Genomic DNA, 16,806 nt, shown 5'->3' on the forward strand with positions numbered 1-16,806 from the left:
TTCTGCAGCAACTTCCTTCTCTTTCTGTACACAGCTCCTATGGGAGTACTCTCTGAATAACACTGTTTTGAGGCCAAAACCAAAGACAGAACCCCAGTGAGTTGAAGTCCTATGCCTGAGAGATAAAAGGTGTGCTTACGGAACAGATAAAGGGCTGAGAAGAACCAAAAAAAGCTAAAAAAAATAAAAAATAAAAAATTATTAATTTATTATTTATTTTTTTCCTTGCAGAACTCAAATGCTACGTATTTATTTTGTTAGTGAAAAAGGTTTGCTAGGCAGTCGAGATATTGGTTCAGGCAGGTTACAAACATTAGCATTGCAACTTATTTCATCAGATAAGCTGACCTTCCTAGCACCTCAATCTCCATTCAGTACTGCGAAAAGAGATAATTCTAAGTAATGAGAGAGAATTGTTTTGTTAATGCATTCACTGTGTTCTGCGGATGACCTGCAAAATTCTGCTTTCTCTGGTCCCCGTGGCACAAATTCATAAAATCCGCTTATTACAATTCTGCCACGAGTACAGCTGAATTCCTTTAAGCCATTAGCGACTGTTGAGAATGGTTTGGGCTGGCCTCAGCATTGACTGTAATGATAAGGACGTGGTGCCATAGAGAATCAATGCTTCTCTGTGGCTCAAGAATTAAACAGTAACAGCAGGACTCTTTCAGTTTAGTGCTGGACTGTCATCCTCTTCAACCACTTAATTGATCAAGGTTTTATTTATCCTGTCACAAGACTTTAACCTAATTTGTTTTCCATTTGTGCACAAAGTACCTTCATTGAATGGCCACGTTAACAATCTGTAGTATTGCATTGACTTTTTTTTTTTTTTCTCAATTTTGAACAGAGTAGTCTTGGGATTTTAAATATAGCAAGGGCGTGTTTAAACTTGTGCAATTAATTAACATATCAAGTCTAATGTCTGTATTAATTTTTTGAAGCACACACATCTATGGCTGGTGAGCTACTTAGAAGGAACCATTCTCTTTGTATGTTACAAAGCAGCAGAAAGTCTAGAAAGGCAGAGGAATGTGATGAATTTCATTTCCTTTGTTCCTTGTAAAGAAAGCAGGGGCGCATCATGCTTATCTCCTTTTACTCTGCAACTATGTGAAGATGTCTTTGTAATTGCGTTATTTTATTTTTTTTCCGCAGTGCTTGCTGCATTCGTTTCCATTACATTTCTGTCATAAAATACCCTCCTAGTTGTTGGCAACTTTAAATGGAATGTCAATACTTAGCGCATGGAATGGGGAGCGTGGAAATGGGCTTAATATGGGGACCCATAAACATAAAGTTTAATGCTGCCACCAAAGGAAGGCCCAATCGCTGCAAAGCTTGGCAAATCAAAGAATGATAATCACAGATTTTCTTGCCTAGCCATCTCAACAGCTTAATATAAACAACTTCGTGGCCCCCTCCTGTGCACTTTTATTTTATAATCGTCACAAATTTCCAGCCATCATTTCTGTTTTTCCTTGCACACCCACTTTGCCCTCTCTAACTCATACTTCACATTTTCCCTTAAACCTCTTTCTTTTTTTATTCTGTTGCTCAGTGATTAAGTTTACACAAGAGATAAACAAAATGTGAAAAAAACAAAGGACAAAGCCTTGCAGCTAAGTCTGATTGTTTTGTATGAAGTAACGATTGCGTTGTGAAATAGGAGACAACACTGCTCAGCTGATCTCATTTCGATGTCCAGAGGGAAAATACACACATAAGGCCACTTTATGGGTTCATTTGCATTGCCAGAGCTCTGAATGACTGAAAGTAAACAGATTGTGAAGAAAAAGAAAGCCACGCCAGCGCTGACTGATTATGACTGTAATATATTAACCAATGGAGAGCAATTTCCAAAGACAATTCTGATGATGCAGTGATTGATTTTACTGCACTGCTAATGTTTAGCAATTGTAGCACTTCTATGAGTAGAGTGTGTCAGATCAATCTAAAAAAAAAAAAATCTTTTCAATTTCCAGTTTTTTAGAAAACAATTTCTGTTCATTTGGCATGTTTTCTCTGTTTTAAGCTTATGTCATACAATGTTATTTACCTTTGGGGGAAAAAAATGATCAGGCAAATAAGTAAGAAAGAAATAATTGAATAACTGCTTGAATAAGTCATCTCCAAACACTCATCTGAAAAGCACCCACCCCCACGAGTCTTGCCACCAGTCACAAGATAAACATTGTGTTCTCCTCTTAGCAGTACACGCACGCATGTAGCACTTGTTGAGAAATGAATGTTGTCTTGTGATGTCAAGGAAGAGTGCATACAGTGGTATCTCTAAGGTAATTAAACAGAATTAAAGGTCTGTTGTGACTGAGAAGGCTTGGCAGGGATAGACTAATGGTAAAGCTAATTAAAGTGTGTTTTATCCCCTGAATGATAGTCATCTCCTCTGCCCACAGCTTCCAGACAAGTTCAGCTGAGTAGCTTTATGGGTCCAGGAAGACTTTCAGACGTGTATTGTTATTCTTACCTTGACATGTCATTAAAGTTAATTTTCCTCAGGTTTCCCCCAATGTAGAAACACAATCTTTTTATTTATGAACCATGCATGGTATTCAGATCCTTTGGTTTTGCTTTTTTGCAGGAAGCACTGAATTCCTTTTAAATAAAACAACTTCAGCAACAATGTAAACAAAGGCCTTTATCTGCCAGATGCTTGAATCGAGAGCGAGATGCAAACAAGTACAATAGTGGCTCCAAAAAATGTATATTCAAGTCTGTTCTTTCAAGTCTGTATTTATTTCACTGAGTAAATTGACGTTAGCGCTTTATAAAATATTGGCCTCGTCATTTACTACTTTTCAATATTTACATTTAAAACCATACATATTAGCTAATAAAGAAGCAATGATAGAGCTATGCTTTTCACAACTACCTGTTAACATACATAGCAAATCAGCAAATCCTAATACTGCATCTCAAAACATTTTACATCTATACATGATGACTTGACAAAGTTCATTTTGAGCATCAGATTGGAGAAGAAAATGGATTTTGGTGATTTTGAAAATAGCACTTGTCGATGCCAACTGACTGGTCTGAAGTTGCTGATTTACTGAGATTTTCACACACAGGTTATAGTTTAAACAAGATTATCAAAATTCCCTCTAGTTTCTAATATCAATGATTTAATTTAGTAATTTTTGACAATACAGCAGAACACAAGAGTTACTGAATACTAGAGGTGTGCCTATCAATCGGCCACCGATCATAATCGGCCTATTTTCGTGAAAAAGTGTATGATTGGTGATTGCCGATCACGGTCTCTTGTTGCCAATCACACAAACCGATCACCTGCATCTCATTTCGCAGCCTGCCTGTGAAGCTGGTCTCCTCTTTCCTTCACATTGCGCAAGCGCAGCAACAAATCCTAAGCGATGTGGAACTATAGCACGGAGTGACTGGGGAAGTTTGCGTGTTGCAACGGAAAATTGAAGCACGTGGGGTGAAGCATGTCAAAATGCATCAACATGACGAATCTAATATGGCATAAAAACAATGGCATACTTGACGGAGTTTGGCTACATCGAGGCTCACTGCAGTAAAAAAGACATATGGAGGATCAGATAGCAGGTAAAGCAGCGCACAGCTACGAACACTCACCTGGATTAGCATGACGGTCAGAAAGCTAAACAAATAACCCGCAAAATTATTTAAGTCTTCGAGCTGCGATGTAAGACGCTGGTTCTGCTCTCGCTGTTGAACCGCTGCTACACGCTACAGGTAGTAATATTTCACAGACGTAGCGCCGCTTCTGCTCCACCTGGTAGTGACTCTCACACTGAACCTCTGTTTAAAGCTGCAGCAAAAACCAGTGGTGGGAAGTAACGAAGTACAAGTACGTCGTTACTGTACTTAAGTACAGTTTTCGTGTATCTGTACTTTACTTAAGTAGATTTAATAATGGGGACTTTCTACTTTTACTCCACTACATTTTACAGTAAGTATCTGTACTTTCTACTTCACTACATTTCTACAAAACTGTCGCGTTACTCGTTACATCCAAGTCGCATTGATCTTTCTTCCGTTAAAATGTGAAGTTGAGGGATTTAAGGTGGCGCCGTAAAATCCGAGCAATAACGTGACTTAGTGTCTGTTGTCACCCATCGCCTCCACCTTTACTCGCACGCGGAGCTCCAGACATGCGCAGTGGTTTCCTCTGAGCGGGAGAAGATCTGTCTAATCGATAATAGCTGCATAAATCATAAGATATGGCGACATGTAAAATCAGCAGCACTTCGCTTTCACAGACGGCGGGACTTCGTCCAACTTTTAGCGTCACTTGGAAGTGTAACAGTTATGGGCTACGCAGCTAACTGCGGCTACAAAAGCAGCATCAGAAGATGGTTCTTGAAGGAGCCTGAGGTGTGAATGAAGACAATCACTGTTTTAGTTTTGGTGTTTTTTGTATTGATGATAGGGGGGAAAAAAACAACAACAAACAATTACAAATACACAATGAGGGTCAAATTAATTCAAAATAAATAAATTCAAAAGATCAAAGTTCTTGTCCTTAGCTCGCCATCCTTTGCTCAGAAGTGGATCTGAGAATCTGATCCATCAAAAAAAACCCGACCTAAAAGGCCAAAAAAAACCCATTAGGCGGTTTATCAACAATAAGTATGTGCAAACACACAAATGCAATAAATATCAAATTCAATAATTAAACTAAACATTTCAGTCAGGTTAACTTTAACCATAATTTAGATAAACAAAAAGAATAATCATATTTCAAACTAATCCATTTAAGGTTAAAGTTGAAATCAAAGTTCACTTTCAAAATATCAATCAAGAGAAAATAAATTAACTCAAAATACTCAAGCAGTGTGAGGAAAAAGAAAATATACTGCGCAATATCAATTTAAATGTAGCTACATCCTATTTTCAATCAATTTCATTACAAAAGTAATGAAATCTTTCACAAAACTATCAATTACCTTTCAGCTGAGAGTGCTAGACTGCGATCAGCTGTGAATCCCGGTGACAGCCCAGGTAACAACTGCCACAGTTCTAATAAAAAAAATGCTCCAATGAGCAATCGAGCAAAACTTTCATGCTGAACAATACTGCTATCAACCAAGCAAACTCACCAATAGTTCAAATCACTTTCAGAGATTTGGGTGAATTTTCCAAGGAGAGATGATCAGCAAGACGCCAACAGCCAGTCAGTCACAATCACAGTGGAACAGGTGGTGTTTTAAACTGCGCTGAGGCGGGGCTTTAAATAAGTTGAAGAGTTTGGGGGCAAGACAGGAAGTGGGCCCGTAAAAATAAAAGTCTGACTAATTGACTAATTACGGGTTACAGGTTCCCCCCCTAAACTCATGTGCGTCCTCGCACATGCAAGCGGCTGGTGACACACCACACTGTCACATGATGCAGAGGTCTCATCCAGTTCCAGAGCAGATGTAAAGGCTGTGCTGAGTCCTTGAAACAGGTACTGGATGCTTTGCAGAAGTGGATGCCCAAGTTTCGAATACTGCAGACGAGATGGTGGTTGACGTGTTCGAGTCGAGCATCGGACAGGTGGTTCCGGATCTGGACTGGAGAGTTTTGAAGCAGTAGAATCACTTAACAGGCTGGTTTGTTCTGGAGAGGATGCAGATTCTGAGTGAGGAGAGACAGGTCCTGATTGAGAGAAGGAGTTTTCCTCGAGAGGCTCCGAGTCAGCAGAATCTGCTTCATCTTCAGCTGTTTGCTCCATGTCCAGTTCAGCAGTAGGTACAGGTCCAGACTCCACTTCCTGTTCCTCACCAACAGTTCCTTCCATGGAACCCTGTGAGCGCTGGCCAGGCGGATCCACAGGCATAGGAGCGACAGTAGATGCGGGAGCAGGTAAGTCAACCTCAGTTGTAATTCTGGTGAGATAAGAGCTGGAGTAATCAGATAAATCAGGTAAGAATACTTCTTCATTTTCAGGATCTGGAAGATCTACATTTTCTGGAGTCACGGGTACAATCACAGTCGTTGGCTTTATTTGTTCTGGTTTGGAGGCTGGAGACAGGTAGCCACAAGGCAACAGCAGGTCACGGTGGAGAGTTCTGACGGGACGATCTTTGCCTTCTGGTTTAACTGTGTATACTGGAAGAGTGCCGGCTTTCTTCTGAATAATATACACATCCGACTCCCACCGGTCTGCGAGCTTGTGCTTACCTCGTAGTTTGACATTTCTAACCAGAACTCTATCTCCAACTGAGAGTTCTGCAGCTGTGACTTGCTTGTCGAATCTGAGTTTGTTCTTCCACATAACTTTCTCAGAGTTTTCAGTTGCAATCTTGTAACTTTCTTTGAGGTGTGACTTGAGTTTTTCAACATACTGTGAATGAGATGTAGATTGTTTCTCAGACACAGGCAGTCCAAAAGCCAAGTCAACAGGAAGTCGGGGTTGTCGACCAAACATCAGTTCATACGGGGAGTATCCAGTAACATCATTTCGAGTACAGTTGTAAGCGTGTACTAACGGTTTTACAAAGTCTTTCCAGTGAGTTTTGTCTTCTTCTTGCAGCGTACCCAACATGTTTAAGAGCGTTCGGTTGAATCGTTCAACAGGATTGCCACGGGGATGATAAGGTGTGGTCCTAATCTTTTGGATTCCTGTGATTTGACAGAGCTCTTTGATAGTGTGAGATTCAAAATCAGTCCCTTGGTCGCTATGGAGACGCTCTGGCAGTCCATAATGAACAAGAAAGTTCTCCCATAGCACTTTTGCTACAGTTTTAGCTCTTTGGTTTGGTGTTGGTACTGCAACAGCATATTTTGTGAAATGATCAGTTATCACTAGAACATTTTTGGTGTTACTTCGGTCTGGTTCTATTGAGAGAAAGTCCATACAAACAAGTTCGAGTGGCCTTGAAGTTTTAATGTTAACAAGGGGTGCAGCTTTCTCAGGTTGTGCTTTTCTTCGAATGCATCTCTCACAGTTCTTAAGTTTGTTACAGACATCAACTGCCATTCGTGGCCAGAAGAACCGTGATCTGACAAGGTCCAGAGTCCTCTCTGTACCTAAATGGCCCATCTGGTCATGAAGCTGGTTGAGGACCTCAGCCCGCCATTCCTCTGGAAGTACAAGTTGGTAAGTAAGCTCACCTCCAATGTTCCTTCTCCTGACGAGAACATTATTATGGAGCTCCAGACGTGTAAGCTCTCGCAGGAGTAATGGCAGATCGGGGAGCTGCTCCCTCAGAGATGGCGGTGGGTTTTCCCCTCGTTCCAACTGAGCGATGATATGCTGAATGACTGGATCGGTTCTTTGTATGTCAGCAATTTCACCTTCAGAAAAAGATGGCACAACAGGTGAAGAGAACTGCAGATCATTAATAAAACTGTCTGGTAAACTGTCAGTGTTAATGGAGAGAGTTTGCACAAGAGCAGCAACCTGGTCCAGGTTGGGTGAGCTGTACACCAGTTGTCTATCACATATTGCTTGGACTGAATGCTGGTCAATGGAAATACAGGATGGATGCTCCAGATGTTGTTCAGTGAACTTCAATATTCTCTCTTTCTCCTTCAGAGATAAAGGATCAGTCACCTGTTCAGCATGAGGTCGCCGAGAAAGACCATCAGCATCTGCATTTAACCGGCCAGCCCGATAAATGATCTTAAATGTAAAAGTTGAAAGAGCAGAAAGCCACCTGTAGCTTGTAGCATCCAATTTAGCAGAAGTTAGCAGATATGTCAGTGGGTTGCTATCTGTAACCACAGTGAAATCAGATCCATACAGGTAGTCATAGAATTTTTCTGTAACTGCCCATTTGAGAGCCAGAAACTCAAGTTTATGGGCAGGGTAGCGACTTTCACTGCGGGACAGACCTCTGCTGGCATATGCAATCACCTTGTTTCGCCCATCGTGTTCTTGGTACAAAACTGCACCAAGGCCAGTAGAGCTAGCATCAGTGTGTAAAATGTAAGGTTTACCTGGGTCTGCAAATGCGAGAACTGGTGCCGTACTCAGCTTCTGGATAACCTCTTCAAAAGCTTGCTGGCAAGCAGTTGTCCAGCGTGCAGCAAAAGGTTCTTTGGGGTCAAGGTAATGTTGCAACTTCATTCGTTTTGATTTTTTCTGACAGGGTGGATACCCAGCTGTTAACTCATTGAGAGGTTTAACCACTGATGAGAACCCTTCCACAAAGCGGCGGTAGTACCCTGCAAAACCAAGGAATGATCTGAGCTCTTTTAGATTCTGAGGAACCGGCCAAGATGTTAATGTGGAAATCTTGTCTGGATCCGTCTCCACTCCATCACTTGAGACTACATGTCCAAGGTAGCGAACAGATGTCTGAAAGAAAACACACTTTTCAACTGACAACTTCAATCCAAATTCTTTTAGGCATTGAAGAACTTTCTTCAGCCGGAGTTCATGCTCCTCTAGAGTTGGTGCAAACACTATTAAGTCATCAATGAAAACAAGCACCTCTTTTAAATTCATGTCTCCCATGCACCGCTCCATGAGACGTTGGAAAGTGCTAGGAGCATTGGTTACTCCTTGAGGCATGCGGTTAAATTCATAAAATCCAAGCGGACAGACAAATGCAGTTTTATTCTTGTCTGATTCATTCATCTCAATTTGGTAGTAACCCGATTTCAAATCCAATGTGGAGAACCATCTGGAGCCGGACAGTGCCGAAAATGTGTCCTCCAGCTTTGGCAAAGCATATGAATCTCTGATGGTCTGGGCATTCAACTTTCTGTAATCAATACAGAGCCGTACTGCACCATTTTTCTTCCGCACTACAACTATGGGAGAAGCAAAGGGTGAGTTAGATTCACGTATAACACCAGACTGCAGCAGTTCTTGTATGTGTTTACGCACAGCATCCACATCTTGGGGGTGGATGGGTCTTGGTCGCTGTTTAAAAGCAGTGGGATCTGACAGCTTGATCTCATGCTTAACCTTATCTGTGCAACCAAAATCAAGATCATGCTTTGAAAAAACATCTGACATACTGTTGAGCATGGTTGTTATGCGTTGCTTCCATTCAGCTGAAAGCGGAGAGTCTCCAAAGTTGTAATTCATCTTGGTTGGATTTGACTCTGCACTCTGGGAAGATTGATGCACAGTCTGCTCTTTGTGAAGAATGGTCTGGATGGTACTGACTTCAGCAATGGCTGCTCTAGCTGGAATCACAATGTCATGGTCAGATTCATTAGTGATCACCACAGGCAGAGAAGCAGGCTGTACAGGAGGTAGATCCATAAGGCTAGATTTTACTATCAAACCACCAGGTAGAGAGAAAGAGGTAGGATGCTGAATAATTACTTCATTTTCTCCTTGCAGTAATGGGCATATCAGGAGAGCATCCATCACAACAGTCTTTTGAGCAGGAACTACCTGTGGGCTGGATGACCGCATTTTTAAAATGCCATGATAGTCATCAGTTGTTAGTTTATGCCTCATCTCCAAAATTTTATGCACTGCTCTATATCCAAAAGGCACAGGATGGAACTCGGACTGTAACTGACAGCACTGGTCATAAACAACATCCAAAGTGTTGGTGCCAATCAGAACAGGAGGTTGTGATGACCGCAGGTCTGGAACAACCAAGGCCAAGGTGTTGATGTCCATCTCTTCTCCTGTAAACTCAGAGGGAAATGTCAGACAGAGTTCCACATATCCAATATAAGGCACCCTCTGACCATTTGCACCTTCTATCTCCAAAAGATCATTCAATGGTTTTATCTTATGATCTGATAGATGGGTGTTATAGAAGGAATGCGAAATTGTGGTGACTTGGGAACCTGTGTCAAAGAGGCAATGAAAATTGATCCCTTTAATCTTCACCTCACCAGTACTTCTTGTGCCCACTAATCCTTTAGGTAATGGGAAATATGAAGATGAATCTTTGTTGTGGGGACATTCACTAGTTGCAGCTCCTACTTGTCCCTCAGTAAGAACTGCTTCTAGTTTGATGGTTTACTTTTCTCCCAGGACTGCTGTTTTTGTTTCAGCTGGCGGCGCTTTTCTTCAACCAGGCTGGAATTTGGCTGACTGGAACAGTTGGGAGCAATGTGACCGTCCTGTCCACACTTAAAGCAGAACCAGGGCTTTGGCCTACTACTGGTTTGGCCAGATTTTGGTTTCTGTTTCTTCTGCTGATTTTCTGGTTTAGCAGCATTGGGGTCTTTGGACAGCAGGGCTGACATTTGACTCTGCAGCTTCAGCATTTGCTTCCTCAAATCTTCAATAGCACCCGAGTCTGACAGATGGCCACATGAGCAGGCACTTGTGGTATGAGCTTGTACATTAACACGGTGCTTGACTGATGGAATATGCTTTTTCATCAACATCTCTTTTGCCAACTGTCTGTCTTCTTCTGTTCTAAGTGTTAATAAAAACTCTGAAAAGGAAGGTGGTTGGTCTTTTCTCTTGTCTAGTTGCAGTTTGTTTATCATACTGTTATCCCAGCAACCTCTACAAAATTGTTTTAACAAATATTTGTCCATTTCAGTTGCTGGAATCCCACCACGCTTCACCACTGTACTGAGAGCTAACTGGAGTCTCTGCAGATAAGAAGATGGTCGTTCCCCATGGTCTTGAAGCGTGTTTAAAAATTTTGCAAACAGCTCTTCTCCGTCCTCAACAGTAGAATATGCAGAATCAAGTACTTGCAAAAATTCTGCAGGGAGGGCATTAGGCCCCAAACCCTTCACTAGGTCAGCAGCTGGAGGTAGTAAACCTTCCAAAATGCGCCTTGTAACATGTAGAGGTGCTAGACCTGGATCTGCATTTAACATTTCTATTTGAGACTTCCAAGATTCATAATCTGCCTCATGCTGAGGTTTTGGAAGCCTCCCTGAGAAGGTACGTAGTCTAAAGGAAGACAGAGGTTGAAGATTGACATCATCTCTGCGCACAATGTGTTCAACTACAACCCTTTGGACCCCAGGAGGGTTTAGATCATTCCCCGAGAGAGAAATTCTCGGCCCCACACTTGTAGCTGGATTTGTTTGAGTTTGTGGTCTTTGTGGGTTGGTGGTGGACTGATCTGATTGGTTTGAGGGAAGAGTAAATGGCTGAGTCTGACTGGATTCTCTGTCAGTCGTAAGTATTTCAACTGTGTTCTCCTCATCATCATCAGCCTCGTCAGGCTCCCCTCCAGTAGCCGCTATACCTAAATGAGCACTTATTTGTTCAAAAACTCCTCTCAAAACATCATCAAATGATTGTCCACTCTGCTGGGAAATGCGTTTCAGTTCATGGAGGTAATCAGGGGCTGAGGTAGTGTCCACTGTGGTTGTGGCAAGGCACTCTCTTGAAAGTAATTTGACAACGAATATAACATCTGCAGTCTCAGATTGGTAAATATATGGTAAAAGCGATTTTAGCTTTTCCAAATCTGCAGGATTAATAAATTCAATGGCCAGGTTTTTATAAAATGGACTCTCACGTGCAGTAATAGTAAAAACCTTAACTTCACCATAGCTGCGTAAATAATTGATGATCTCATCATCTGCTTGAGTGTTCGTTACACCACTAACGATGACAGAATGAGCAACATTGATGCCAATTCCTTCAAAGAAATCCATATTTCAATACAACCAGAAAAATACATTCACCAAAACATTCACAGCATCAGGCTCCTGGCTAGCTCGCCACAGAATGTAACAGTTATGGGCTACGCAGCTAACTGCGGCTACAAAAGCAGCATCAGAAGATGGTTCTTGAAGGAGCCTGAGGTGTGAATGAAGACAATCACTGTTTTAGTTTTGGTGTTTTTTTGTATTGATGATAGGGGGGAAAAAAACAACAACAAACAATTACAAATACACAATGAGGGTCAAATTAATTCAAAATAAATAAATTCAAAAGATCAAAGTTCTTGTCCTTAGCTCGCCATCCTTTGCTCAGAAGTGGATCTGAGAATCTGATCCATCAAAAAAAACCCGACCTAAAAGGCCAAAAAAAACCCATTAGGCGGTTTATCAACAATAAGTATGTGCAAACACACAAATGCAATAAATATCAAATTCAATAATTAAACTAAACATTTCAGTCAGGTTAACTTTAACCATAATTTAGATAAACAAAAAGAATAATCATATTTCAAACTAATCCATTTAAGGTTAAAGTTGAAATCAAAGTTCACTTTCAAAATATCAATCAAGAGAAAATAAATTAACTCAAAATACTCAAGCAGTGTGAGGGAAAAGAAAATATACTGCGCAATATCAATTTAAATGTAGCTACATCCTATTTTCAATCAATTTCATTACAAAAGTAATGAAATCTTTCACAAAACTATCAATTACCTTTCAGCAGAGAGTGCTAGACTGCGATCAGCTGTGAATCCCGGTGACAGCCCAGGTAACAACTGCCACAGTTCTAATAAAAAAATGCTCCAATGAGCAATCGAGCAAAACTTTCATGCTGAACAATACTATTATCAACCAAGCAAACTCACCAATAGTTCAAATCACTTTCAGAGATTTGGGTGAATTTTCCAAGGAGAGATGATCAGCAAGACGCCAACAGCCAGCCAGTCACAATCACAGTGGAACAGGTGGTGTTTTAAACTGCGCTGAGGCGGGGCTTTAAATAAGTTGAAGAGTTTGGGGGCAAGACAGGAAGTGGGCCCGTAAAAATAAAAGTCTGACTAATTGACTAATTACGGGTTACAGAAGGAAAGCTTAAAGAAAGGTAAGCTCTGTGGACGTGATGCTAACCAAGCATCACGGCCACAGAGTCATATGTTGCATCTGCGATGAAAAAAAGTTGTCACTCATGCGCTGAATTATTGTGTGTTGACTGAGGTGTCGCATATATGGGACAACGCTGTGACCAAAGTCTGCAATATAGTGATATGACATTCAGGAACGATCCGATTCTTCTGGACGGATCTTTACTAAGTCCTAAGGACTGAAGCCTCACTTAGAGCCGTTCTTTGTTCTTGTGTACACTGCAGTAGATATATATATATATATATATATATATATATATATATATATTGTTACGACTGGCTCAATGTCATAACAAAAACGGGAGACCATGCAGGGGTTAAAGTGTAGAAACATGAATGTTTATTAACAAAAACAATGGATTGTGGATATCCGTATCAGTGGTGTAATGCAAATGCTTGGATGTGTTGTATAAGTGTATATGGAAGTGTTGAAGTGCCAAAACAAAGACAAACACAAATGTGCAAAAAAGGAGGGGAGCTGAGGCCTGGCAACAAAACACCACAAGCGTCAAGCGGCAGAGTGGACGCTGAAGGCGACCCAGAAGATGGAGACAGCCAGGTTTAAGTACTCTGCACTCCCAATCAACCTGATCAGCAGCACCTGTAAAGGGGAGGAGCACAAGGACAGACAAAAGCAACACCTGCAGCCCAGCCCTTAACGCCCAGGGCCGTAACAATATATATATATATATATATATATATATATATATATATATATATATATATATATATATATATATATATATATATATATATATATATACATTTATTTAATCGCTGAATAAGTAAAAGTTGAACGTATGAACACAGAGCATGCTCATTGCTCATTGATTGATTTCGTCTCTTGTCTTGGTGGCAAACATCGCAGTGGGAGGGTGGATGAAAACAGTCACGGTGCTCATTCTGCTTAGTTACTTGTTGCGCCGTTGGACAGTGTTCATAGTTGAACTTTATTTACCGTTAATTGCAATATTTCAGTTGTGGTTTCTGACCGCCCAGGGCGTTATTTTTCTAGGGATGGCAGGAGACCTCTGCGGATTGTAGCACAGCGATGAAAGCAAAACAGAATGAAGTGAGTTTTAATTGATACTGGTTAAATATATTTCAGCTCTAAGTATTTAATATCTAGGTGTTTTTATGGGAATGGGATCTTTCAGATCAATCTGAGAACCAATTTTGATAGGTAAACTTAATTTTATTGTGTCATTTAGCGCGGGGCGCTGGTCTTGGTCTTGGTCTCGGGTTCGGTGGTCTTGACTACAACTCTGCTACATGGCTCCTTGGTTGCCTCCCCTCACCTTCTTTCCATCCCCTTTCAGTTGGATTTCTTTTTAAATAAATGTCACTAATGAAGTTCATGCTATGTTAGGACAGGAGACAAGATGTTTCCATCCCTGAAATTATGATCCATAGAATCACATATCCAAGTCTAAACTGATACAGAGAATAAACACAATAAGAACACGTTTAATCTGCGGTTAAACGTGTTCCATTTTAATACATCAGAAATGTGCCATTTCTGATGTATTAATTTCTATTAAAATTAAATACAATCGGCACACGTAATGATATTAGCGATTAGGAAATGCGTTCAGCAAGTACTTCTACTTTTAATACTTAAGTATTTTTAAAAGCCAGCACTTTTTTACTTTTACTTAAGTAAAATGTTAATGTGGTACTTTGACTTTTACTTGAGTACATTTTTGACTGTGTATTTGTACTTTTACTTAAGTACATTTTTTGAGTACTTTCTCCACCACTGTTAAAAACAAGTTTTTGTCTAAATTAAGGTGAATTCATGGTTCCTTTTTCCATATAATGTAACCGGTAGTGCTTATGATTAAAAAAGTAATAATTATGTGATCGGTATCGGTGATCGGTATCGGTGATCGGCCCTCATGAATGATCGGAATCGGCAGGAAAAAACCTGATCGGCACATCTCTACTGAATACACTAAACTGCTAAACCATATAATCAGTGATACACAAATAATGCATTGCGTTCTACCTTTGAATAGACATGAAAACTTGTATCTTGAATGTTTTCAAGCTTGTTACTTTTATTATTCTCCCTACGTTGCATGGGAACTGTGCTGCTCCTTAGCACCTGACTCTTCTCAGCAGAACTGTGGGTCTAATAAAACCTGCAGAAGAGCAGCGAAAAGAACAATTGTGAGGTGTTCACCTGACCTTCCAACTCCTCTGATGGCAATCTAAGAGAATCTGATGGCATGTACTGAAAACAAACAGACCCCATGCCACATCCTGTTGCTAACAGCATGTTACAAAGCACCAGAGCACAGTCCCATAAAGGCATTTTACCAAGATTTTAAATCTAAAAAAAGAGGTCACACGCCTCAGGAATATGCTGCAACATTTACTCAATGATGATTGCTGCATTTAACTCATAAAGGTTCAATTTTTTGTAGTAAAGCAGCAAAGTAGATACCAGTTTCATTCACACCAGGTGGAAATCTGTTGTTCATCTAAGTTTCCATAATCATTTAGTTGTATGACAGAGTACTACTGACAAAATTACACAGAATCATTTACCACAAGCTGTTACAACAGAATGATGCTGTGCTAGTTTAATTTCATTGCCTAATTTTAAAAAACACTAATTACTTGAGAACTTCCAGTGGTGGCCATTTAGTGACAAGAAACCTCTCCCCAGTTTTAGACTCTGTTCAGTAAATGTAAACTAAAACAGTCATTTTCAGACTATCATTAACACCACTGATTGGGTATAGTTAAAATTTTAAACACGTTGCATACTTAAATGATCTCTCAATCCTTAGCTGCAACATTGTCTAGAATACTCCAGTTTTTGCTCAGGTAGTGGAAAGTGGTGTTCACCTCATGCAGTTGCAGGACACTCAGTAAATCTTAATAAACTGTTTTATTCATGCTGCTTATACTTGTTGTCAGAGTTGACAGGTGTAACATGTGACGCTGTCAGCGTCAACCAGGGACTTTACCACCGTCACTGACAATGTGAAGTGAAAAATGATCAATTATAATGTTGCCAACTCTCACTTCCTTCTCTCTGTCACATATCATACCAATGATAAATGGCTAGATAGTCATAAATAATCCCACATTTTGGGAAGTTTATAGTACAGCACTTCCATTAATTAGAATGACAGACAAGTGAAATCATATATTAAGCCAACACAAAATGAGATAGAGGTTCTGAGCGCTGCTCAGCTGCATTCTACCCGTTTCCCCGGTATTTCAATAATTGGAAGAACTGTTAAGGGAAACTGTTGTGAGAAACATGTCTCGTTAAAATTGCCTGAGTACATTTTGGAAAGGTTGATTTCTAACCCAACTAAAAACGGAAAACTAGCATAGGTCTTTGGACAGCATTCTCTTCTGTTTTACCTATGGTTTGGATGATACCCGTCTTACTATATTGTGTGAACTTGCAAGTTATAAGGAATTTAAAACATCCATTTGTAAACCACATTTAACGCAAACCTGCTCATGACAATAATGTAATCCACTGTGATTTACTATTATTACTCTGTTACTATCATTGATTGTGACTTTAATCATGCATTCAGTGCAGTTTTCTATAGCTTCTTAGTTAAATAGTCTAGCTGAGGTTTAAGGTTCATTAAACTTAATCACTGTTGACAGTTGAGTTTTACCCTTCAGGACTGACTGATTAACAATACATTTTGCATATATTTTATTCACCAAATGTTTTATTTTTTTGTGTTTTTCTATAATTGAAAATAAATGACAGCACAATGAATGTAATGTACAGATTGGGTGTTAAAATGATATTCCAACTTGGCTTTAAAAATAAATTATTTTATTATGTATTACATTAAAATATCTGGGGAGACAACTCTCAAACGGGACATTTTTGTTTTAATTACCGTAGATTTTCCAATTACCAAATACCGCACACCATGTAATCCATTTCATTATTATAAGTATTTGTTTTTATACAGGATTGTTGCTTGTGTACCTCGCAGCGGTGTGTTTGCTTTTAGAAGGAGTTTCATTCCAGGGACAGCCGACCACCTGATATTCTCATGTCATTCAACAAGGTTGAGGCTAACGCATACATTACGAGGTCTCCACCTTTTTTGCAATGCCG

General features: G+C 40.1%; 1 protein-coding gene across 4 annotated transcripts in view; it reads left to right on the forward strand.

Annotated features, from left to right (window-relative positions):
• pcdh9 (protocadherin 9) overlaps positions 1 to 16,806 on the forward strand; it is a 210,437-nt gene that overhangs the window by 51,194 nt on the left and 142,437 nt on the right. The window lies entirely within an intron of this gene.

Source organism: Poecilia reticulata, chromosome 3, assembly GCF_904066995.2.
Source record: "Poecilia reticulata chromosome 3, P_reticulata-male-v2, whole genome shotgun sequence".
Lineage (NCBI taxonomy): Eukaryota > Metazoa > Chordata > Actinopteri > Cyprinodontiformes > Poeciliidae > Poecilia > Poecilia reticulata.